Raw genomic sequence first — 25,242 nt, 5'->3', positions numbered from 1 at the left:
GGTTGTCATTCTGGTGAACATGTTTATATGATTACAGAAGTAGTAAACGTGATCTGAAAGTATCTATAATAATGTGCAGCTTCATATTGTATCCCAAAGGGGCTGATTAAAGTAGTTTCTTTAAAGATCCATAGATACTTTAGTAACAAATATTTTCATAAGTCAGTTTCAGAACTCATCATACCTATTGAAAGGAATAAAGCAAATTAATTTCAACATTAACCAAAGTAATTGACCCTCAAACAAAGGCACCTAACTGTTCAGAGAGAAATAAAATAGAAAATCAAGAAAATAAAAAACTATAGCCACTCATACAATATGGCAGAATAGTCTTTTTTATTCTCTCCAAATTTTTTTTTCATTTATTTTTATTAGTTGGAGGCTAATTACTTTACAATATTGTAGTGGCTTTTGTCATACATTGACATGAATCAGCCATGGATTTACATGTATTTCCCGTCCCGATCCCCCCTCCCACCTTCCTCTCCACCCGATCCCTCTGGGTCTTCCCAGTGCACCAGCCCCGAGCACTTGTCTCATGCCTCCAACCTGGGCTGGTGATCTGTTTCACCCTTGATAGTATACATGTTTCAATGCTGTTCTCTCTAAACATCCCACCCTCACCTTCTCTCCAAATTTAAAAATGCTGACTTTAAATTTGAAGAAAGACTTAACTCCTAAAATACATATGCTGACCAAATTATACATGGATACTTTAATGCAGCAACAGCTTCAACATATCTTCACTCTATGTGATTCACCTTCATTTCATATAAATGCACAATAAATAATTTGACCCCCTGTATTCATGCATTCAATCATTCATTCAATCTTTTATTCATTCTTTCATAGCAAATCTCCTGAAAGCAAACAGTGTGGCTAATATAAATTTGAAGTTTTAATTTAATTCAATCTGGACAAGGATTTACATTTCAGAAAGTAATTTTTTTTCTAGCGGAAGGCAGTATTCAGTTCAGTTCAGTTCAGTCGCTCACTCGTCTGGCTCCAAGACCCTGTGGACCTCAGCACGCCAGGCCTCCCTGTCTATCACCAGCTCCCAGAGTTTACTCAAACTCATGCCCATTGAGTCAGTGATGCCATCCAACCATCTCATGCTCTGTCGTATCCTTCTCCTCCTGCCTTTAATCTTTCCCAGCATCAGGGCCTTTTCAAATGAGTCCACTGTTTGCATCAGGTGGCCAAGGTATTGGAGTCTCAGCTTCAACATCAGTCCAAGGCAGTATGCTGATCATATACAAATTTCCCCACTGAATTGTAGATAGGCTATTTCCCTAAATGCTTGAGAAACAGGAAACTATCAGATTCCTAGATGATGAATTAAGCTCATGAAAATCTATTTTTAGCCAAAAGCCTATGAAAAGAGTTATTAATAAAATACATAAAGAAATAACAATATTCATATATTTTGAATCTGTTGCTCTGCCATGAGCAGCATGGTGATAAAGAGCTTGAACTTAATAATCAGACAGAGCTAAATTAGAATAAAAGCTCTACTGCTTAATAGCCATGTCATCTTGCACAGACCCCTTCACTTTTCTAGCCTATATTTCCCAAATTATAAATAGAATTTTAAGTACTTTTCTCATTGGACTGTTCCAAGACTTCAAATTTGTTATGAAAGCAAAGATAAAATAAAAGCAAGTGCCTGAAACATACTAATTAATATCACCATAATAGATTATGATAAGGATATTGCTGCTGATGACAAGTAAGCAATCAGAAATTCTGGGAAAATGAAGAAAATATAAACACTGAGGAAGAGATATAAATCAAAAGAAGCACAAGGTAGAAAGAAATCCTGGAAATTGAATAGAATAATTAATTGTTCACCTAGAACCCAGGACAACTCTTAATCTGAGAGCAGCAGAAACTGCTTCTGAAATCTTTATTTTGCCTTCAATTTTGAAAGTCAGCTTTTGTGAATATAAGATTCTTAGTTGTTAGTTCTTTTTTATCTTTCTTCACTTTCTCAAAGTTTAGACTTAAATTGGTAGGTAAGGCTAACAGCTAAAAATTGCTTATCTAAATTAATAGACTGAGTAAATAACATACTTAAATAAAAGAAAAATATTCTTGTGTCAATAGATTTCCTTAAATATGTTTTAAATGATTATAATAACATGGGAAAGTTTGAGCTAATAAGGACTAATAAACAATGTTGGGTCTAGAAAAGAGTGTCATTCAAAATTTTTAATTACAGTGGTTGAAGCTGAAAGATTAGAGGAGATTTTAGAAGAGAAAATTAAAACACTAGGTAGACTATATACTAGACTTATAGTTAATGGGGTCGCAGAGTCGGGCAGGACTGAGGAACTCCCACTTTCACTTTTAGGTAGAGTAAGCATTTGAAAGAAAGTAATTATCTGTCATGGAACAACAAACTGGTTCCAAATAGGAAAAGGAGTACGTCAAGGGTGTATATTGTCACCCTGCTTATTTAACTTATATGCAGAGTACATCATGAGAAACACTGGGCTGGATGAATCACAAGCTGGAATCAAGATTGCTGGGAGAAATATCAATAATCTCAGATATGCAGATGACACCAACCTTATGGCAGAAAGTGAAGAGGAACTAAAAAGTCTCTTGATGAAAGTGAAAGAAGAGAGTGAAAAAGTTGGCTTAAAGCTCAACACTCAAAAAACTAAGATCATGGCATCTGGTCCCATCACCCCATGGGAAATAGATGGGGAGACAGTGGAAACAGTGTCAGACTTTATTTTTTGGACTCCAAAATCACTGCCGATGGTGACTGCAGTCATGAAATTAGAAGACACTTACTCCTTGGAAGGAAAGTTATGACCAACCTAGATAGCATATTCAAAAGCAGAACATTACTTTGCCAACAAAGATCTGTCAGGTCAAGGCTATGGTTTTTCCAGTGGTCATGTATGGATGTGAGAGTTGGACTGTGAATAAAGCTGAGCGCTGAAAAATTGATGCTTTTGAACTATGGTGTTGGACTCTTGAGAGTCCCTTGGACTGCAAGGAGATCCAATCAGTCCATCCTAAAGGAAATCAGTCCTGGGTGTTCATTGGAAGGACTGATGCGGAAGCTGAAACTCCAGTACTTTGACCACCTCATGCAGAGTTGACTCATTGGAAAAGACCCTGATGCTGGGAGAGACTGGGGGCAGGAGAAGGGGACAACAGAGGATGAGATGGCTGGATGGCATCACCGACTCGTTGGGCATGAGTTTGGGTAGACTCCAGGAGTTGGTGATGGACAGAGAGGCCTGGCGTGCTGAGATTCATGGGGTCGCAAAGAGTTGAACATGACTGAGTGACTGAACTGAACTGAACTGAACTGAATTATCTGTCATATATTGTAAAACTGTATCTATGTTGTGAAACTTAGAGAAAAAGAGATAATGGTAACACCCATAGCTAACATTCATTGTTTCCAATTGCTAGGAAATGAATTAAGTATTTTGGCTCCTAATATCCTTTAATTTTCATGAAAAATCCTTGCATAAGTGACTTTCACAAACTCTACTTTGTAAGTGAAGATACTGAGCCATATAAAATTCAAGTAACTTGCACAAAACCGGTAAGTAGCTGTTGCAGCAACCATTAAATTCAGCACATTATATACTTTCTCTCTCTCTCACACACACAAACATACACACACACAAATAACATGCAAAAAATTTTAACAGAAAAGCTATGATTGGAAAATACAGACTTGAAAAAGCATACTTACCAATTTTTATGAAAATAAAATCAACTAGAACCAGAAAATGACCTAGGGTACTTATAACTCTCTCAGATTTTCACCCTTTGAATGTTATGACTTTATGGTCCACAATCTTAAGAAAATTCAAGTGATAAAAATCAGGATATATTATCCGTCTGTCTACCTTCCTATCTATCTGTCTTATCTATCTATCTATGTTTCTGTTTCCAAGTAAGAAGGAAAGATCTTATATGCCACAGTGCAAATAAGCCCATGCACCACAGCTATAGAGCCTCTGGTCTAGAGCCCTGGGCCCCAAATACTGAACCCCCGTGCCACAACTACTGAAGCCTGCACAGTCTAGAGCCTCTGCTCCACAAGAGAAGCCACCACAAGGAGAAGCCTGACACCGTAAATAAGAGAGTAGGCCCAGCTCACCACAACTAGAAAATAAACCTGTGCAGCAACAAAGATTCATAAGTCAAAAATAAATTAATTAATAAAATTGTTTTTTAAAAGAGAATTGCTTACTGCAGTGTCTCAAATACAAGTAAAAATATGTTGAGAGGCAATGGGTACTTTAACATAGTCAATCAATTTTTGCTAAAACTGTCAAAATAGGACCAGTAAATGTGACTTTTTATGTGAGGTTGCGGTGAGTTTGACATTTTAATGTGAAATTATGTTTACTGACATATCCCAGAGAAGAGAGACAGATACTGAAGAGTCATAGTTTTGAATCACTGATTATATGGTGTATATTTTCTCACATGATTGATTCTCAGAGCTTTTATTTGCTACAGAGTTAGTATCAAAGAATATAGAGAAATTTATAAAATTTTTGTTTGGTTGTTTCTAATTTAAAAAAAAATTGTTGGTTCTTAAAAAAAGCTTACCTAAAGCGTTTCTGCTTATAGGAAACATATGGCAAATTATACTGTTTTATTTGCTTTTCTTGTGTTTATTTGTGGAGTTACATTTTTCTTACGAAGGTCTAAGGTTGGAAATTTGTCAATAGTGTCAGTTTAGAGGCAATGGATGATACAATGAAAATCCTGCATTTTTTGAAAATAAGACCTAAAAACTATGCTTTAATTTGTATATGTTTATCTATGTGTAATGGTCATATAATATAGATATTGCAAAAATAAGCTCAAGAGCATTTAATAGAAATTAATAAAATTCAGCTTAATTTTATAGAATTAAAAAATTATTTAAAGGGAAAAGAGAGTAAATTTGAAAAAACCCACTAATCCTAAAAAATATATATCACAAATGATATACTACACTTGCAACATTATTTACAACATTTTATTATTTACCAAAATGTGTAAGCAATGTTATATGTTAAGGGAAAAAGATTAATAGTGTATAGTCTCCATCCATAAGGAAACATCTGATTTTATGTCTCCTGAATTTGTTGCTGCTATGTGGGCAATTCTTTTCCTCTTCTCATTTTAGAACAAACTCAACACAAATTGGAGATTAAGTTAGGATCAGAAGCAAGCCAAGCTGTCCCTTGGCTCCCTGTGTTTCTTCTCAAAGTTGGAAGTTTGTTGGAGAGTTCAACTAAGTTAGTAAGAACTTAGAATGTTAGAGACTAGATACCTCTTCAAGAAAACTGGGGATATCAAGGAAACATTTCATGCAAGGATGGGCACAATAAACAACAGAAATAGTAAGAACTTAACAGAAGCAGAAGATATTAAGAAGAGGTGGCAAGAATAACTAGAAGAACTATACAAATGACCCAGATAACCACAATGGTGTGGTTAGTCACCTAGAGCCAGACATTCTGGAGTGTGAAGTCAAGTTGGCCTCAGGAAACATTACTATGAACAAAGCTAGTGGGCTGATGGAATCCCAGCTGAGCTATTTCAAATCCTTAAAGATGATGCTCTTAAAGTGCTGCAATCAATATGTCAGCAGATCTGGAAAACTCAGCAATGGCCACAGGACTGGAAAAGTTCAGTACTCATTCCAGTCCCAAGGAAGGGCAATGCCAAAGAATGTTCAAACTACTGCACAATTGGGCTCATTTCACATTCTAGCAAGGTGATGCTCAAAATCCTTCAAATTAGGCTTCAGCAATATGTGTACCAAGAACTTCCAGATATATAAGCTGGATTTAGAAAAGATAGAGGAACCAGAGATCAAAATGTCAATATTCATTGGATCATAGAGGAACTAAGGGAATTCCAGGAAAACATTGACTTCTAAAGCCTTTGAATGCTATGGATCACAACAAACTAAACTGTGGAAAATTCTTAAAGAGATGGGAAAACCAGACCACCTTACCTGTCTCCTAAAAAACCTGTATGTAGGTCAAGAAGCAATAGTTAGGACTGGAAATGGAACAACAGACTGGTTCCAAATTGGGAAAGGGGTACGGCAAGACTGAATGTTGTCACCCTCCTTATTTAGCTTCTATGCAGAGTACATTATGCAAAATGTTGGGCTGGATGAAGCACAAGCTGGAATCAAGATTGCCGGAAGAAATATCCACAACCTCAATATGCAGACGATATAACTCTAACAGCATGAATTGAAGAGGAACTAAAAAGCCTCTTGATGAAGGTGAAAGAGGAGAGTGAAAATCTGGCTTAAAACTGAATATTCAAAAACCAAAGGTCATAGCTTCTGGTCCCACTACTTAGTGGCAAATAGATGGGGAAAAAATGGAAACAGTGACAGATTTTATTTTCCTGAGCTCCAAAACCACTGTGGATAGTGACTGCAGCCACGAAATTAAAAGACACTTGTTCTTTGGAAGGAAAGCTATGACAAACCCTTCTATGAAAAAATAGGGACATCACTTTGCTGACAAAAAAGTACATAAAACCAAAGCTATAGTTTTTCCAGTAGTCATGTATGGATGTGAGAGTTGAACCATAAAGAAAGCTGGGTGCCGAAGAATGGATGCTTTTGAATTGTGGTTCTGTAGGAGACTTTTAAGAGTGCTTGGACAGCAAGAAGATAAAATCAGTCAATCCTAAAGGAAATCAATCCTGAATATTCTTTGGAAGGACTGATGCTGAAGCTGAATCTCCAATACTTTGGCCACCTGATGCAAAGAGCTGACTCACTGGAGAAGGCCCTGATGCTGGGGAAGATTGAGGGAAAGTGGAGAAGCGGGCAACAGAGGGTGAGATGGTTGAATGGTGTTATTGACTCATTGGACATGAATTTGAGCAAACTCTGGGAGATAGTGACAGACAGGGAAGTCTGGCATACTGCGGCCCATGGAGTCACAAAGAGTCGGACACGAGTTAGCTACTGAACAACAAGAGCTCAGCATTTTCAACAATGTGCTGACTGACACTAAAGGAAGCATTAAAATGAACAAACCTGAGAGTCAAATTTATTTTAAAAGAAATCTTGAATAGAGCACTTCTTACCACTGGGAAGATATGAGAGTTTTTATTATTACTGTTTTATACTAATTAGCCTATATATCTTAGCATACATATGTGCCTGCTAGTAATAAAACAACAGAAAATAATAACATTTGCTATAATATTTTGAATGTCCAACACCTACCTTATTGGCACTTTTCCAAATTACATTTCATTCCTTATGCTTAATTATTTCAACAATCTATAGGTCAGGAGAACTTTTGTTGAATGAAACACAGGATTCAATTAGAATGGGATACAAACCCTGTGCTCTTTCCCAAATTTCCCACTGCCTCTTAACCTAAGTCTGGTTGTTATCTATGCCTCTTTGACACACACTTTATTCCTTTGTTCTTTGGTGATCTCTAGGAATTTTCTTTGTAGAGAGGGGCAAAGCAATAAATAGTGTGACATTTTAGTCTTGACATACCTATATGTTCCACTAATTATTTCCAGATTATCAATAACACTTATAGCGCCTAGGGACTTTAATTCATTAGATAAAGGGAAAATAGCTACTCTGAATTAGATAGGCTTATCCTGAAGTTTCAGTGGCTTAGCAAACAAAAGATAATTGCTCACTTACACTACATGTCCTACATACCTAAATAATGGCATGTGTGTCTGAGTGAGGCAGTGTGCCTCAACTTCACACAGCCTGGTGGAAGTGTCAAATGTATAGCTGCGTTGTCAGTACCCCTGACCTACTTGGTTGCCATGGAGGAGAGAAAACATGGGGAAGCATCTTTGATTTTTCCAAAGTCCAGAAATGCTAACTGTCATATTCTCTCATAGTTTGTTGTTCAGGGTAGGTTTTTGGACCATTCTAATATGCAAGTGGCCAGAAAAGTATAGTCTTTCTTGTGACAAAAAGAGAATAAGAAATGGGTTCTGGTAGACATAAGTCATCTACCAGATTATCCTCTGGAAAAAAGTTAGTGGTTCCTGACACAGGAAGACTTCAGGTAGACAGTTTGTTGTTCAGTCACTCAGTCATGTTCCACTTTTTGCTACCCCATGAACTGCCGCATGCCAGGCTTCCTTGTCCTTAAATATCTCCTGGAGCTTGCTCAAACTCATGTCCATTGAATCGGTGACGTTATCTAACCATCTCATTCTCTGTCGCCCTCTTCTCCTCATGCCCTCAATCTTCCCCAGCATCAGGGTCTTTGATACAAGGTGCACAAGCTTTTTGATTGATGTGAAGAGGGCCAACCTAAGAAATTATATAAACCTAGCACAGTATAAGATTGCCTCCTGCAAGGCAGAAAACAATCTCTCATCCCTATGCAGAAGATTGAATGGAAAATAATGATGCAATTTACTACTTATAAGGATAAACAGAGAGACCTAGAAGATGGAAAGGCTCTTAAAAATAACTTTGGTGTTATAATATTTTAGAATGGTTCATGGATTTAATAATTGTTTCTCATTGTGCCTGAGAAAATCAGACGAGTGCAAAGAAGAGAAAACAATGGCAGCAGCCAGAGGCGGCAGTGACAGGCTCCCCACTGAGTGCCATGAGCTTCATTATCTTCTGTCATAGCAACTCCTCAATCAAAAAGAAATAGTTCTCCAGAAGCAGGAGATGGAGGGGAAATAAAACATATGCAAATTGCCCAAATTATACCACAAACTACTACTAAAGATACAGTTAAAGAATAATAGAGAAAAGCAGTTATTTTCCTCCCATTTATTTCTTAAATTCTAGCAAATGTGGTATCCATTTACTCTGTTACATGAGATAGAATGTGTTCCCTAATCAGATGACTTTTTCATTTATAATGATGTTTCAGAATATTTTGATGTTTCAGAATATAAATAGAGTTTATGATATCAATCTGTTCTCTGTGCAGAACAGAAAGTCATTTTTTCCTATAGCTACTAATAAAAAATTTGCTGATAAATGCTTTAACTTTACAGTATATATTTATAAATATATGTTTCAATGGGGAAAACTTGACAAATAGTTTACTATTCCCTGTATAAATATCTTTTATCTGATAATGAACATTTTTGGTCAGTTTTATATGTGCCTACTTGAATTTTTCAGTATGCCTGCCCTCTGATGCCCTCTTGCAACACCTACCGTCTCACTTGGGTTTCTCTTACCTTGGACATGGGGTATATCTTCACGGCTGCTCCAGCAAACCACAGCTTTTGCTCCTTACCTTGGACAAGGAGTATCTCCTCACGGCTGCCCCTCCTGACCTTGAACGTGGAGTAGCTCCTCTCGGCCCTCCTGCACCCACGCAGCACATGGACCACAGTTGTGTCTAACTCAATGAAACTAAGCCATGCCGTGTGGGGCCACCCAAGATGGACGGGTCATGGTGGAGAGGTCTGACAGAATGTATTCCACTGGAGAAGGGAATGGCAAACCACTTCAGTATTCTTGCCTTGAGAACCCCATGAACAGTATGAGAAGGCAAAATGATAGGATACTGAAAGAGGAACTCCCCAGGTCGGTAAGTGCCGAATATGCTGCTGGAGATCAGTGGAGAAATAACTCCAGAAAGAATGAAGGGATGGAGCCAAAGCCAAACAACACCCAGTCATGGATGGGACTGGTGATAGAAGCAAGGTCTGATGCTGTAAAGAGAAATATTGCATAGGAACCTGTAATGTTAGGTCCATGAATCAAGGCAAATTGGAAGTGGTCAAACAGGAGATGGCAAGAGTGAATGTTAACATTCTAGTAATCAGCAAACTAAAATGGACAGGAATGGGTGAATTTAACTCAGATGACCATTATATCTACTACTGTGGGCAGGAATCCTTAGAAGAAATGGAGTAGCCATCATGGTCAACAAAAGAGTCCGAAATGCAGTACTTAGATGCAATCTCAAAAATAACAGAATGATCTCTGTTCCTTTCCAAGGCAAACCATTCACTATCATGGTAATCCCAGCCTATGCCCCAACTAGTAACACTGAAGGAGCTGAAGCTGAACGGTTCTATGAAGACCTACAAGACCTTTTAGAACTAACACACCCAAAAGACGTCCTTTTCATTGTAGGGGACTGGAATGCAAAAGTAGGAAGTCAAGAAACACCTGGAATAACAGGCAAATTTGGCCTTGGAGTATGGATAGAAGCAGGGCAAAGGGTGATCGAGTTTTGCCAAGAGAACACACTGGTGATAGCAAGCACCCTCTTCCAACAACAAAGAGAAGACCCTAGACATCGACATCACCAGACGGTCTACACCAAATCAGATTGATTATATTCTTTGCAGCCAAAGATGGAGAAGCTCTACACAGTCAGCAAAAATAAGACCTGGAGCTGACTGTGGCTCAGATCATGAACACCTTTATGCCAATTTCAGACTGAAACTGAAGAAAGTAGGGATAACCACTAGACCATTCAGGTATGACCTAAATCAAATCCCTTATGACTATACAGTGGAAGTGAGAAATAGATTTAAGGGACTAGATCTGATAGAGAGAGAGAGCCTGATAAACTATGGATGGAGGTTCATGACATTATACAGGAGACAGGGATCAAGACCATCCCCATGGAAAAGAATTGTAAAAAGGCAAAATGGTTCTCTGAGGAGGCCTTACAAATAGCTGTAAAATGAAGAGAACCGAAAAGCAAAGGAGAAAAGGAAAGATACTCCCATCTGAATGCAGAGTTCCAAAGAATAGCCAGGAGAGATAAGAAAGCCTTCCTCAGCAATCAATGCAAAGAAATAGAGGAAAACAATAGAATGGAAATGACTAGAAATCTCTTCAAGAAAACTAGAGATACCAAGGGAACATTTCATACAAAGATGGGTTTGATAAAGGACAGAAATGCTATGGACCTAACAGAAACAGAAGATATTAAGAAGAAGTGGCAAGAATACACAGAAGAATTGTACAAAAAAGATGATCTTCATGAGCCAGATAATCACAATGGTGTGAACACTCACCTAGAGGCAGACACCCTGGAATGTGAAGTCAGATGGGCCTTAGAAAGCATCACTATGAACAAAGCTTGTGGAGGTGATGGAATTCCAGTTGAGCTATTTCAAATCCTGAAAGATGATGCTGTGGATGTGCTGCACTCAAAATGCCAGGAAATTTGCAAAGCTCAGCAGTGGCCACAGGACTGGAAAAGGTCAGTTTTCATTCCAATCCCAGAGAAAGGCAATCCAAATCAAACTACTACACAATTGCACTCATCTTACACGCTAGTAAAGTAATGCTCAAAATTCTCCAAGCCAGGCTTCAGCAATACATGAACTGAAAATTTCCAGATGTTCAAGCTGGTTTTAGAAAAGCCAGAGGAACCAGAGATCAAATTGCCAATATTCACTGGATCATCGAAAAAGCAAGAGAATTCCAGAAAAACATATATTCGTGCTTTATTGACTATGCCAAAGCCTTTGACTGTGTGGATCACAATAAGCTGTGGAAAATTATGAAAGAGATGGGAATACCAGACCACCTGACCTGCCTCTTGAGAAACTTGTATGCAGGTCAGGAAGCAACAGTTAGAACTGGACATGGGAAAACAGACTGGTTCCAAATAGTAAAAGGAGTACGTCAAGATTGTATACTGTCACCCTGCTTATTTAACTTATATGCTAAGTACATCATGAGAAACGCTGGGCTGGATGAAGCACAATTTGGAGTCAAGATTGCCAGGAGAAAGATCAATAACCTCAGATAAGCAGATGGCACCACCCTTATGGCAGAAACCGAAGAAGAACTAAAGAGCCTCTTGATGAAAGTGAAAGAGGAGTGAAAAAGTTGGCTTACAGCTCAACATTCAGAAAACTAAGATCATGGCATCTGGTCCCGTCACTTCATGAAAATAGATGGGGACACAGTAGAAACAGTGTCATACTTTATTTTGGGGGGCTCCAAAATCACTGCAGATGGTAAGTGCAGCCATGAAATTAAAAGACGCTTACTCCTTGGAAGGAAAGTTATGACCAACCTAGACAGCATATTAAAAAACAGAGACATTACTTTGCCAACAAAGGTCCATCTAGTCAAGGCTATGGTTTTTCCAGTGGTCATGTATGGATGTGAGAGTTGGACTGTGAAGAAAGCTGAGTGCTGAAAAATTGCTGTTTTTGAACTGTGTTTTTGGAGAAGACTCTTGAGAGTCCCTTGGACTGCAAGGAGATCCAACCAGTCCATCCTAAGGTCAGTGCTGGGTGTTCATTGGAAGGACTGATGTTGAAACTCCAGTACTTTGGCCACCTCCTGTGAAGAGTTGACTCATTGGAAAAGACCCTGATGCTGGGAGGGATTGGGGGCAGGAGGAGAAGGGGTTGACAGAGGATGAGATGGTTGGATTGCATCACCGACTTAATGGGCATGAGTTTGAGGAAACTCCGGGATTTGGTGATGGACAGAGAGGCCTAGCCTGCTGTGATTCATGGGGTCACAAAGAGTCAGACATGACTGAACGACTGAACTGAACTGAACCTGAATCTTAACGAAGATAGTTGAGAAAATACCAGTTTTGTAGTTATCAAGTTGTCAATCAGCAACGAAGTAAAAAATTAAAAAAGAAATTACAGACCTTAGGTATCACAGAAATATTTCTTAAATTTTATGTAGTTTATTTATAAATCCTCTACACTTTTTGAATCTTGAGAATTTAGAATTTGTGTTTTTCATTTGATTTTTCATTCATATTAATATTCTTTTAGTGTATGATCTATACACTAAAGCTAAATTCTCTGCACTGAAGAGTGTATGCTGAATGACCCAACTTCCCACAATGAAAAAAATGAGAATGCTTACTAAAGTACATATGTGTGTATATAAAATATACATGTATATTTAAATCTTCCTATGTAATTTATTTCCTAGTCTAGTGTCCAGAATTGATCCACGTACTACTAACAATCACTGATTTTAGTTTCCGTTTTTTAATTGCATCATTTCCTTTTAATAGTGAAATTATAAGACTAAATACTTCTGTTCTATAAATAAAAATGGAAACCACAAGTGACAAATATAATATCAAGAAGGCAGAATGACCAGAAAAAAAAAATCATCATTTTTAACTGATCCCAACAGAATTTCAATTTTAATGAATGTGTATCAATTTAATATCTTAACAAGATTTTAAGTTTGATTCAGATTCTATATTGTAGACCTCAGGTTGATGCATGAATTTCACTGCCAGTCAACTCCTGATAATCATCCTACACAGAAAACTGCATAGGTACACATTCATAAGCATGGCCTGTTATTTGTAAATTCCAATTTTTCCAAAAATATGCTAAATAGGCCTTTGCTGAATACTCTGATTCCATAAGGATAATCTTGAGTTATGGGAACAAAGATTACTGTGTTGTAGGTTTAACATCATTTTAGACATCTCTGTGTCTCTAATAAAGTAAACTGCTTTGTATATAAACCAGATGGCTAATGTGAGTGGAGTTTTATAAAGATTTAAGTCATTATAGACAGTTGAAGTAATTGAATAGATCTGAAAGTTTTCTTTATTCAAATTCAAGTAGATTTATTTTATTTCTTCTTTTGTTTTTAAGTATAGCTGATTTACAATATATATTAGTTTCAGGCATATAGACTGAATAGTGATTCAGTGTTTTTACAAATTATACTCCATTAAAATTTATTACAAAATAATGGCTATAATTCCCTATGCTATACAATATGTCTTTGTTGCTTATCTATTTTACATGTAGTAGTTTATATCTCTTACCCCCATACTGTTTCCCTCTCCCCATTGGTAATCACTAGTTGGTTTTCCATTTTTCTGTATACATTGTTTGTTTTATTTTTTAGGTTCCAAACATGAGTAATAGCACATAGAATTTGTCTTTCTCTAAGTTGTTTCACTAGGTTAATATTCTCTAGATCCATTCACATCATTGCAAATGACAGAATTCCATTCTTTTTTATGGCTCATATTCCATTGCATATATTTATAATATCCTTTTTATCCATTCATCTGTCAAATAACATTTAGGTTGCTTCCATATCTTGGCAACTGTAAGTTGTGTTGCTGTGAACTTGGGGTACATATATCTTTTAAAATTAATATTTTCACTTTTTTCAAGGTATATACCAAGGAATTATATGCTAGTTCTGTTTTTACTCTTTTTGAGGAACCATCATACTCATTTTCATAGAAGCTGCACCAAGTTACATTCCCACCAAAAGTATGCAAATGTTCTGTTTTCTCCACACCCTTTCCAAAATTTATTTGTAAACTCTTTGATGTTTGCCATTCCAACAACTGTGAGTTGATATCTCATGGCTTTAATTTGTATTTCTCTAATAATTAGTGTGAGATGAAGGCTATGGTTTTTCCAGTGGTCATGTATGGATGTGAGAGTTGGACTGTGAAGAAAGCTGAGTGCTAAAAAATTGATGCTTTTGAACTGTGGTGTTGGAAAAGACTCTTGAGAGTCCCTTGGACTGCAAGGAGATCCAACCAGTCCATCCTAACGGAGGTCAGTGCTGGGTGTTCATTGGAAGGACTGATGCTCAAACTCTAGTACTTTGGCCACCTCCTGTGAAGAGTTGACTCGTTGGAAAAGACCCTGATGCTGGGAGGGATTGGGGGCAGGAGGAGAAGGGGACGACAGAGGATGAGATGGTTGGATGGCATCACTGACTTGATGAACTTGAGTTTGAGTAAACTCCAGGAGTTTTGATGGACAGGGAGGCCTGGCGTGTTGCGATTCATGCGGTCACAAAGAGTCGGATACGACTGAGCAACTGAACTGAACTGAATAATTAGTGATGTTGCACCTTTTTAGGTGCCTATTAACCATCTGCATATCTTCCTTGCATAATTACCTATCTAAGGTTTCTACCCATTTTTGATTGGATTATTTTTTTTTGTTTGATATTGTATTGCATTAGCCATTTGTTTATTTTGGATATTAACCCCTTGTAAGTCATATCATTTGCAAGTATTTTCTTCCATTCCACAGGTTGCCTTATTGTTTTGTCAGTGGTTTCCTTTGCTGTGCAAAAAATTTTAAGTTTAGTTTAGGTATCATTTGTTTATTTTTACTTTCACTTCTTTTGTCTTAAGAGATCCAATAATAATAATAATAATAATAATTGCTGATTTATAAAGTCAAAGAATATTCTGCCCTCTTTTGGAGTCTCTTCTAGGAATCTTATGGTTTCAAGTCTTACATTTAGGTCTTGAATCCATTTTGAGTTTATTCTTGTGTATTGTGTGACAAAATGTTCCAATTTTATTGTTTTTTATTGTTTTACATGTAGCTGTCCAGTTTTCCCAAGCCCTCTTATTGAAGAGACTGTCTTTTCTCCACTGTATATTCTTGCCTTCTTATCATAGATTAATTGATCACAGGTACATGAGTTTCCCTGGAGTAGGAAATAGCAGCCCACTCCAATATTCTTGCCTGGAAACTTCCATGGCCAGAGGAGCCTGGTGGGCTATAGTTCATGAGATCGAAAACATGACTGAATGATTAAGCACACACATCTGGGTTTATTTCTGAGTTCTTCATTGTGCTTTATTGATCTATGTGTCTATTTTTCATTTTCCCCATACTATACTGTTTTGGTTAGCTTTGAAGTATAGTCTGAAGTCTGGGAAAATGATGCTTCCAGCTTTGTTCTTTTTTTGTGGAGATTGCTTTGGCACTTCAATGTCTTTTGTGATTCCATATGACCTTTAGGATTCAAGTAACTTTTCTGTAACATAGATAAAGTCAATAAAGACAATATTGTTGATAACTTATTCAAGCCTCACTATCTCCTACCTATAAGTAGGTGCCTTTGTTACTCTCCTTTTTCATATGATGAGCAGAAGGAACAAAGAGATAAAGTAAATTAATGAAGGTTATACACCCAGCAGTTCAGAGCTGTGATTTAATCTCAGGTAAGGTCTCCCTGGTAACTGAGATGGTAAAAAATCTTCCTTCAGGGCAGGAAACCTGGGTTTGATCCCTAGGTTGGAAAGATCCCCTGGAGAAGGAAATGACAATCCACTCCAGTATTCTTGCCTGAAGATTCCTATGGACTAAAGAGCCTGATGGGTTACAGGCCACAAGGTCACACAGAGTCGGGCATGACTGAGCAGCTAACACATACGGTCCAGCAATTCAGAGCTGTAATTTAATCTCAGGTAGTAAACTTCGGGAGTTGGTGATAGACAGGGAGGCCTGGAGTGCTGCGATTCATGGGGTCGCAAAGAGTTGGACATGGCTGAGCGACTGAATTGAACTGAACTGAGTCTAGCTCCAGAGTCTTTACCCCTAATTGATATTAGAAAACATCAGTTTTTATTCACAATCTAGTTTTACTCAGGTTTTACTCATTTTGTTTTTCTTATCTATGGGACTATGGGACTTTGGGTTAGGGTAACTATATTTTAATATTTATGATTGCACACACACACACACACACAATTTCTAATACAGGATTTCAATTTTGAAATATGATACAAGACAATATTTAATCTGCTTGTATACATCAAAGGATCTGTTTTTGTTTTTGTTTTTTATGTTGCAGCTGAATTGCTTTTCTCTTAGTAATACTAGAATGAGAAGTGGGTAAACACACTGTGACCAGGACTTGTTAATGGTATCTATAGTTATAACTCTAAGTCTTTTCCAACTTGTTTTTCTTTCACTTTGTTACTATGTAGCTTGTTCTCTCCCATTTCATCTTGGCCCTTCTCTGTCTTTACAGAATTCACTTACTCATCTCATTTGCTAATCAATACAGTTCTGCAAGTATCACAGACTGAGAAGCTGAATATTTTTTAACAAAACTAAAACTTCTATCTCCTCTGAAAGTAAATATTAGAAAACAGTGTGACAGGGTAAAAAAAAAAAAAAAAATTAAACACCAGTATATTCTGAGTGCTGAAAAATTGATGCTTTTGATGTGTGATGTTGGAGAAGACTCTTGAGAGTCCCTTGGACTGCAAGGAGATCCAACCATTCCATCCTAAAGGAGATCAGTCCTGGGTGTTCATTGGAAGGACTGATGCTGAAGCTGAAACTCCAGTACTTTGGCCACCTCATGCAGAGTTGACTCATTGGAAAAGACCCTGATGCTGGGAGGGACTGGGGGCAGGAGGAGAAGGGGATGACAGAGGATGAGATGGTTGGATGGCATCACCGACTCGATGGGCATGAGTCTGAGTAAACTCCGGGAGTTTGTGATGGCTGGGAGGCCTGGTGTGCTGCCATTCATGGGATCGCAAAGAGTCGGACACGACTGAGTGACTGAACTGAACTGATATTCTCATAAGTATATTTATGTTTATATGCAGACATGTTGTTAGTGGCTTCTTCAAATTAAACAAAAAATTATCTTTATTCTACCAGTGAAGCAGAGTTTCTTACCTTTACTGTACATACAAACATGTAACTGATTTATACATGCTGCTGGAAAAATTTGAACTAGATATAATGAAACCAATCATATTGCTTAGAAAAAATATCTGGCATATAGTAAATTAGAATTAAATGTTATTATTATTGTTGTTTTTATGGTCTCAGTTATCCTATCTGATTTATTTAAGTAGCTATTACAGAAAGTAATACCAGAGGTAAACAACTTGATTTGGAGAAATCATCTTTTTGTTACTAACTTTATAAGCCACATTTAATAAAATGACAACCAGTATAAGTGAAAGTGAAGTCGCTCAGTCGTATCCTACTCTTTGCAACACCGTGGACTGTAGCCCACCAGGTTCCTCTATCCATGGGATTCTCCAGGCAAGAAATACAGGAGTGGGTTGCCATTTCCTTCTCTGACAACCAGTATAAAACAATGTAAATTGCAATATTCTTCTCCCATGACATGAAAACTCTACATCTTATTCAAAACTAGAACCCTAGATTCCCAAGTGAAATGTGATTGTCCTATTGCAATGCATTCTAAGTGATGAGAGACACAAGGTTTTTGTTTGCTTTTCCTCTTTGGTCTCTTTCTAGGAGTTCTAGTGAACATGGGCAAAATTATGATAGCCTAATTAGCAGACTCATCCGAATCTTTCAAGTGTAACAGTATATGTAAGGACTATAAATGTTCTTTGGAAAAGTTCATTCCATTTTGATTAGAGCCACGATTAAGAAGCAAGCTGAAGGAAGAAATGCAAATGTGATTAACTTATTTTGAAAACATTTAATTTAGGTGGACAGGGTACATTTTTACTGCATCATAACACATATCTCAATCAAGAACATGCTTTCTTGAAAGTAAATATATCTAACTATATAAATATATATATATTCATTAAATTTAAAAAAAACCTTTAAGGAATTCTACTTAATTCTACTCTCTGATGAACTGCTGTTCTTTAAGTCCAGAGAACTATATCTTTGATTATCCAAAATTCTACCTATTCTTTCATATGGAATTTCTTTTTCTGCTTCTTTTTCCAAATATGCTTTTTCATCTTTATTCTCAAAACCACTACCATGTCTAATTTTCCATATCACTGAACACTGAAATACTTTATTAACTAGTGGCTTAGCTGCATTTTTACCCTTCATTTCCAACTTGGCTCAATTTAGGAATTTATGAGACTATTCTTAATACTTCATTTGGGGTCTGCTATCTAGTCCAATAAAGAGCATCCTTCTTCCCTTCTCGGATTCTCAACAAATTTTAAAATGGAGCAAAAGCATAAAATAAATTGGAGAGCAAAATATAAATATACTAATGGAGACAATTTTGGAGAATCTAATTATTATTCTAGATTATAGGGTCAAATCCCATGGACATCTGGTGGGTTACAGTCCACAGGGTCGCACAGAGTCCAAGGAAGTGAAGTGACTTAAAGTGCATGCTAGCATGCAGTGCCTGGTACTCAAACCCATGAGCATGACAGATTTACCAACTTAGACAGAGGTAGCACTAGGTTGGCATAGACCACAGAATAGCAGTTTCAGCCAGGAGAACAGAGGAGAATAAATTAGACCTACTGCCAAGAGAGAACAGAAGAGTGGTGAACTTTTGTGAAATGTCCTTTTTTCAATGTCTCAATCAGATAAACACCAGCACCCCTGGAACAAAGGAGCAGAGGGGCAAGGAGAGGCTACTTATATACAGAAAACAGTATCAAGTGTGGGAAAAATATATATCCCATATATGTCTCCCCAACACTTCCCAAAAGTGTTTTCCATAAAAACACTTCACAGTGTTTACTGCCACTTAATAATTTGTAATATACCATTTGGGTCTTTCATATCAAGCCTTAAATTCTCTGCACATAGTGACTTCTTAAAGTTTTCCCTCGTTCTTTTGACAACTGTATTCGGCAGTTCCTCTCTATTCTCCTATTATTTTGGCCCAAAGTTAAAGTCCTCATTGTCTTCATATATACCTAATGACTTAATTTATGAAGCGCTTACCTATTGTATTCTTATGAATCATAATTCATGATCCATTTGGAACACTATGTTTTTCAAATATCTATCTTGATCTATTAAAATTCTTAAAGATACTTTATAAAGAACTTTTATTATTTAAACTTAAGGTAGTTAATTTTTTTCTTCTTTACTAAACTGTTGACATTTGAGGTCACTAATCCTACAATATAGCACATAACAAATAGTTGACATAAAAGTATCTACTCATCAACTACAGTTATATTGCTAAATAAATAGTTTTTAATTTCAGTTCAGTTCAGTCACTCAGTTATGTTCAAATCTTTGTGACCACATAGACTGCAGCACTCCAGTCCTCCCTGTCCATCACCAACTCACAGAGCCTACCCAAACTCATGTGCATTGAGTTGGTGATGCCATCCAATCATTTCATCCTCTGTCATCCCCTTCTCCTCCTGCCTTCAATCTTTCTCAGCATCAGGGTCTTTTCAAATGAGTCAGTTCTTAGCATCAGGTGGCCAAAGTATTGGAGTGTCAACTTCAGCATCAGTCCTTCCAATGAACACCCAGGACTGATCTCCTTTAGGATGGACTGGTTGGATCTCCTTGCAGTCCAAGGGACTCTCAAGAGTCTTCTCCAACACCACAGATCAAAAGCATCAATTCTTCAGTGCTCAGATTTCTTTACAGTCCAACTCTCACATTACATGACAACTGAAAAAACCATAGCCTTGACTAGATGGAACTTTGGTGGCAAAGCAATGTCTCTGCTTTTTAATATGCTGTCTAGGTTGGTCATAACTTTCCTTCCAAGGAGTAAGCGTCTTTTAATTTCATGGCTGCAATCACCATCTACAGTGATTTTGGAGCCCCCAAAAATAAAGTCAGCCACTGTTTCCACTGGGTCCCCATCTATTTGCCATGAAGTGGTGGAGCCAGATGCCATGATCTTAGTTTTCTGAATGTTGAGCTTTAAGCCAACTTCTTCACTCTCTTCTTTCATCTTCATCAAGAGGCTCTCTAGTTCTTCTTCACTTTCTGCCATAAGGATGGCATCATCTGCATATTTGAGGTTATTGATATTTCTCCTGGCAATCTTGATTCCAGCTTGTGCTTCATTCAGCCCAGCATTTCTCATGATGTACTCTGCATATAAATTAATAAGCAGGGTGACAACATACAGCCTTGACATACTCCTTTTACTATTTGGAACCAGTCTGTTTTTCCATGTCAGTTCTAACTGTTGCTTCCTGATCTGCATACAGATTTCTTCAGAGGCAGGTCAGGTGGTCTGGCATTCCCATCACTTTCCGAATTTTCCACAGTTTATTGTGATCCACAAAGTCAAAGGCTTTGGGATAGTCAGTAAAGAAGATATAGATATTTTTCTAAAACTCTCTTGCTTTTTTGATTTAATTTAAATATTGAATAATTTTTTCATGTTCAGAGCTTGAACATGAACATTTTGGTGACTTTATTACTAGACTTTATAAAAATTTATAAAATATTAGAATTGATGCATGTATAGATATGAATGAGTCACTTTGTACACCTGAAATTAACACACTGTTAATCAGCTATGAAAGTGAAAGTGTTAGTCACTCAGTTGTGTCTGATTCTTTGCAACCCCATGGACTGTGGCCTGCCAGGCTTCTCTATCCATGAAATTCTCCAGGCAAGAATACTTGTAGCCATGCCCTCCTCCAGAGGATCTTTCTGACCCAGAGATCAATCCCAGGTCTCCTGCATTGCAAACAGCTTCTTTACCATCTGAACTACCTGAGAAGTCATTAATCAACTATATTCCAATATAAATTTAAAAAAAATAATAATAAATAAATAAAATGCTGTATACACACACAAATAAATTGCATGCATGACAGATTATGAAATAAAGTACATTGTATATACTGAACTTAATTCTATATTTGTATTGTCTTTCTCATCATCAGATTAAACTCAAATTACATGTAAGGAGGAATTTGGGGACACAGAATGCATTTATTTTCACCTACATGTACAATTAAGCATGGGTGAGAGATGGACATCACCAAATTCTAACTCAGGTCAAACAGAGTGTAGCATATTCAGAACTGGCATTCTGGCTTTTTGCCATGATGTTTTCATGAAAAGGGTAGTTTTGTGCTGAAGAGGTGAGGAAAAGTTTATCTTTCCTCCCACAAATATTTTCCAGATGAAAGACTAGGGATGAGTATGTAAGAGAGTACTTGAGGGAAATTTAAGAATTGCTCATGGATTGAGAAGACTAATACCCACCTATCACGGGGAGTTTTCAGAGTGATAGACCCCACAAGCACACTTGCTGCTGTTGGGTCCTGGAGGAAGAAGTGGCCAAGTAGAATAGCTAGGGGAGCCTGGGAAATGTTAAACAAACAGTTCTGGGGGTAAGGGAAGAGAATTCTTATATGTAGCATTTGCTAAACTTTCCTCACCGTTAAATTCTCATCACTGTTAATTTTAAGCTACTGATTTGAGGCCTCTGAACAGGAAGATGGGAAGAGCTGCACATAATCGTTCCTTAGAAGCTGGTGGGAACAGCTCCTGCAACCATTGCCTGGATGAGAGATGAAAGTGTTTGCTTCAGTTTTGTCCTGGCGATGATTTTCATGTGAATCCAATTTCTGAGTTTCCTATGTGCAGATAAATGCACCATGTTTAAAAGCTTCCCCAAATCTACATGTCCACATGCCAATTAAAATCATGGGAATAGAAACACATGCAAGTTCTAATAAAACAGAAACATAACTAATACACATGGATGACAAAAATGTCTGAATAAAGAAGAAAGATTAAATGCATTTTGGCATTGCCTAAGATAATTATGCATCAACTTAATTGAATATTGAACTACAGGATATATTATTTTAGAACAAACTAAGACATATGAAAACATCTCTCTTGCAGAATAAAAAGGGAACATATAGCATAAATTGATTTATTTTAGGAATAATGTATATTATCTGATCTGTGACTAGGTATTACATATTGTATAAGATGTATAGAACTAAAAATTCCTCCCCAAATCATTTCAGTCTGCTGTAGTTTTCATTCCTCTCATGCTTATCTCTATCCCTTTTCTTTATTTTCCAAGCTCCAGTCAGTCTCAAAATTTGGTAAACTCTTTCTTCCTTTCCTTTTCCTTAATCCCATCAGTTTTGTGTTGGGTCCCATTATTTGTTTCTACATGTCTAATTTTTGAACTGTTTCCTTTGAAATTTCCATATTTCTGTTCTCACCATGAAATTCTATTGCAGCCATGAAATTAAAAGATGCTTGCTCCTTGGGAGAAAAGTTATGACCAACTTAGGCAGTATATTAAAAAGCAGAGATATTATTTTGCCAACAAAGGTCCATCTACTCAAAGCTGTGATTTTTCCAGTGGTCATGTATGGATGTGAGACTTGGACTATAAAGAAACCAGAGCACAAGGAAGTGATGCTTTTGAACTGTGGTGTTGGAGAAGACTCTTGAGAGTCCCTTGGACTGAAAGAGATCCAACCAGTCCATCCTAAAGGAGATCAGTGCTGGGTGTTCACTGGAAGGACTGATGTTGAAGCCAAAACTCCAATACGTTGGCCACCTGATGCTAAAAACTGACTCATTTGAAAAGACCTTGATGCTGAGGAAGATCGAAGGTGGGGGAGAAGGGGACGACAGAGGATGAGATGGTTGGATGGCATCACTGACTCAATGGACATAAGTTTGAGTAAACTCTGGGAGTTGGTGATGGATAAGGAAGCCTGGTGTTCTACAGTCCATGGGGTCACAAAGAGTCAGACACGACTGAGCAACTGAACTGAAATGAATTCTCACCTCATGCTATCTATGTTATAGTCTGTGTCCACATTAATTCACATGAAATACTTTTTCAAAATATTAATGTTTTCTTATAGGATTCACACTCAGTTACAAATTGAACTGCAGCTTTATTACCTGCTGCATCTCCAAGCTGCTCATCACAGAGTCAAACTGAAACACTATTCCCCCAACCAGAGTATAGTCTTTAGCATTTTCTTACCTTTACTGATCTGTTCCCTCTTTCTTAAACATTCTCTTCACACTGCCTCCTTTGGAGCACATCTTCAATGTTACTTCATTATGACTGATTTGACTCAATTAGCATTGTTTAATTATATCCCACTTATTCTGTGTACTTTTTGTTATGCTGATCAAGACATCCACCTTTTTTATTATAAATGCTCTTTCATAGCCATTTGTCTGTTGCATGATAAATCCTTATAGCAGAGAAAGGATATATTCACATTTGTACCTCTAATATTTATTATAAGACTGGAAAATTTAGCCAATAAATAAATGAACAGATAAATAAACAGTAAATGAAACTGGTGAGAAGGGACATGAACAGATGTTGAAAACATTGCTGACCCATGTTTTTCATAGTAACTCCAAGGTAAGCCAGTATAGGGTTATTTTTCAAAAATGTTTAAGGAGTTATTCTAAGAAATTCTAAAAGGCAAATGAAGTAGAGTTCACAGTATACAATATTTATTTCCCATAAATGATAGCTGTGAGTGTATGGGGTTTCCCTGGTAGCTCAGATGGTAAAGAATCTGCCTGCAATGCAGGAGACCTGGGTTCCATCCATGGGTCAGGACGATCCCCTGGAGAAAGAAATGGCTACCCACTCCAGAATTCTTGACTGGAAAATTCCACTGGACAGAGGAGCCTGGCAGGCTCTATGGGGTCACAGAGAATCAGACATGACTGAGTGATTAACATACACATGGCAGTGAGTGTACATAAAAGGCAATGGTTTACATGCTATCCTGACAATGTATACCACAGTAATACAGCTGATATTTTCAAGAACATAGTAACTGGTTACTTATTAAATATCTGATCTGTTTAGGAGAACTTTCTGAGAATTGTAAAAGGTATATGTCTATAAAAATGAATTTAATGTATTTAGTATATATAAGAACTATCACAAAAACAAAACTTTAGAATTAGTGCACATTGTATTTGTTGTATATTAATTAATATGTACTCAATATGAATAAAACAATATAATTTTATATGTACTATGTGCAAGACACTGCTTCAAATATTTTACATGGATTATGTTATTTTACAAACTGTTATTCCTATTTTGTGAATTAGAAAGTAAAGGCATAAAGAGTTGAGGTGACTTGATTACTTGTTGTGAAAATTATCATAAAAGTCATGTACTTTTTACTTGGAAGAATGTGCAGTCACTAAGATATACTATATCTTATATAGTATATATATCTTATATACTATATACTATATACCTCCCTAAAGAGGTAGTAGTGATTAAGAATTTTTGCCTTTAAATTCAGAAAACAAAAATCTTGATATTATATACATGATAAAATGTGATTTTATAAAGTTCCAAAACTTACTTATGTGCTCTGGAAGAAAATCATTTTGCACAATGACTATATATGCAGAGGACTCCATATGTAGATTTCCAGTCAGAACTCACTAAACATGGGAAGGATTGAAAGAATTGGTTATTATGTGGCTTGTTCTAGTTATCCAACATACCAAAGTCTATTCAATCTCTTTCCACTTCCCAAGGGATTAGCATTCTGAAATATTCAACTAGACTTTTTAATACATTGACAGCAGTACAGTTTGAACAATAAGAGACAAGGAGGAAATATGTTAAATTTCAGATGAATGTCAAAAAATGTCATTAGGAATTTTCTGTTCTCTCTTTTCCATTCGATGGCAGGAAGATTGTTTAGAACCTTTTAAGTGCTGCAGATTTCATGAAAGAGAAGAACATGCAAAACCTCTAAGCAGAGAAATCCTCCTGTCAGTTGTGCTATAATT

At 37.0% G+C, this 25,242-nt stretch overlaps 1 pseudogene; it reads left to right on the top strand.

The window, feature by feature from the left end:
- Positions 1–25,242, top strand: part of LOC139032118 (craniofacial development protein 2-like) — a 96,708-nt pseudogene that overhangs the window by 53,861 nt on the left and 17,605 nt on the right.

This window comes from Odocoileus virginianus, chromosome 30, assembly GCF_023699985.2.
Source record: "Odocoileus virginianus isolate 20LAN1187 ecotype Illinois chromosome 30, Ovbor_1.2, whole genome shotgun sequence".
NCBI classification, from domain to species: Eukaryota; Metazoa; Chordata; class Mammalia; order Artiodactyla; family Cervidae; genus Odocoileus; species Odocoileus virginianus.
This window is presented reverse-complemented; position numbering and strand designations above follow the sequence as displayed.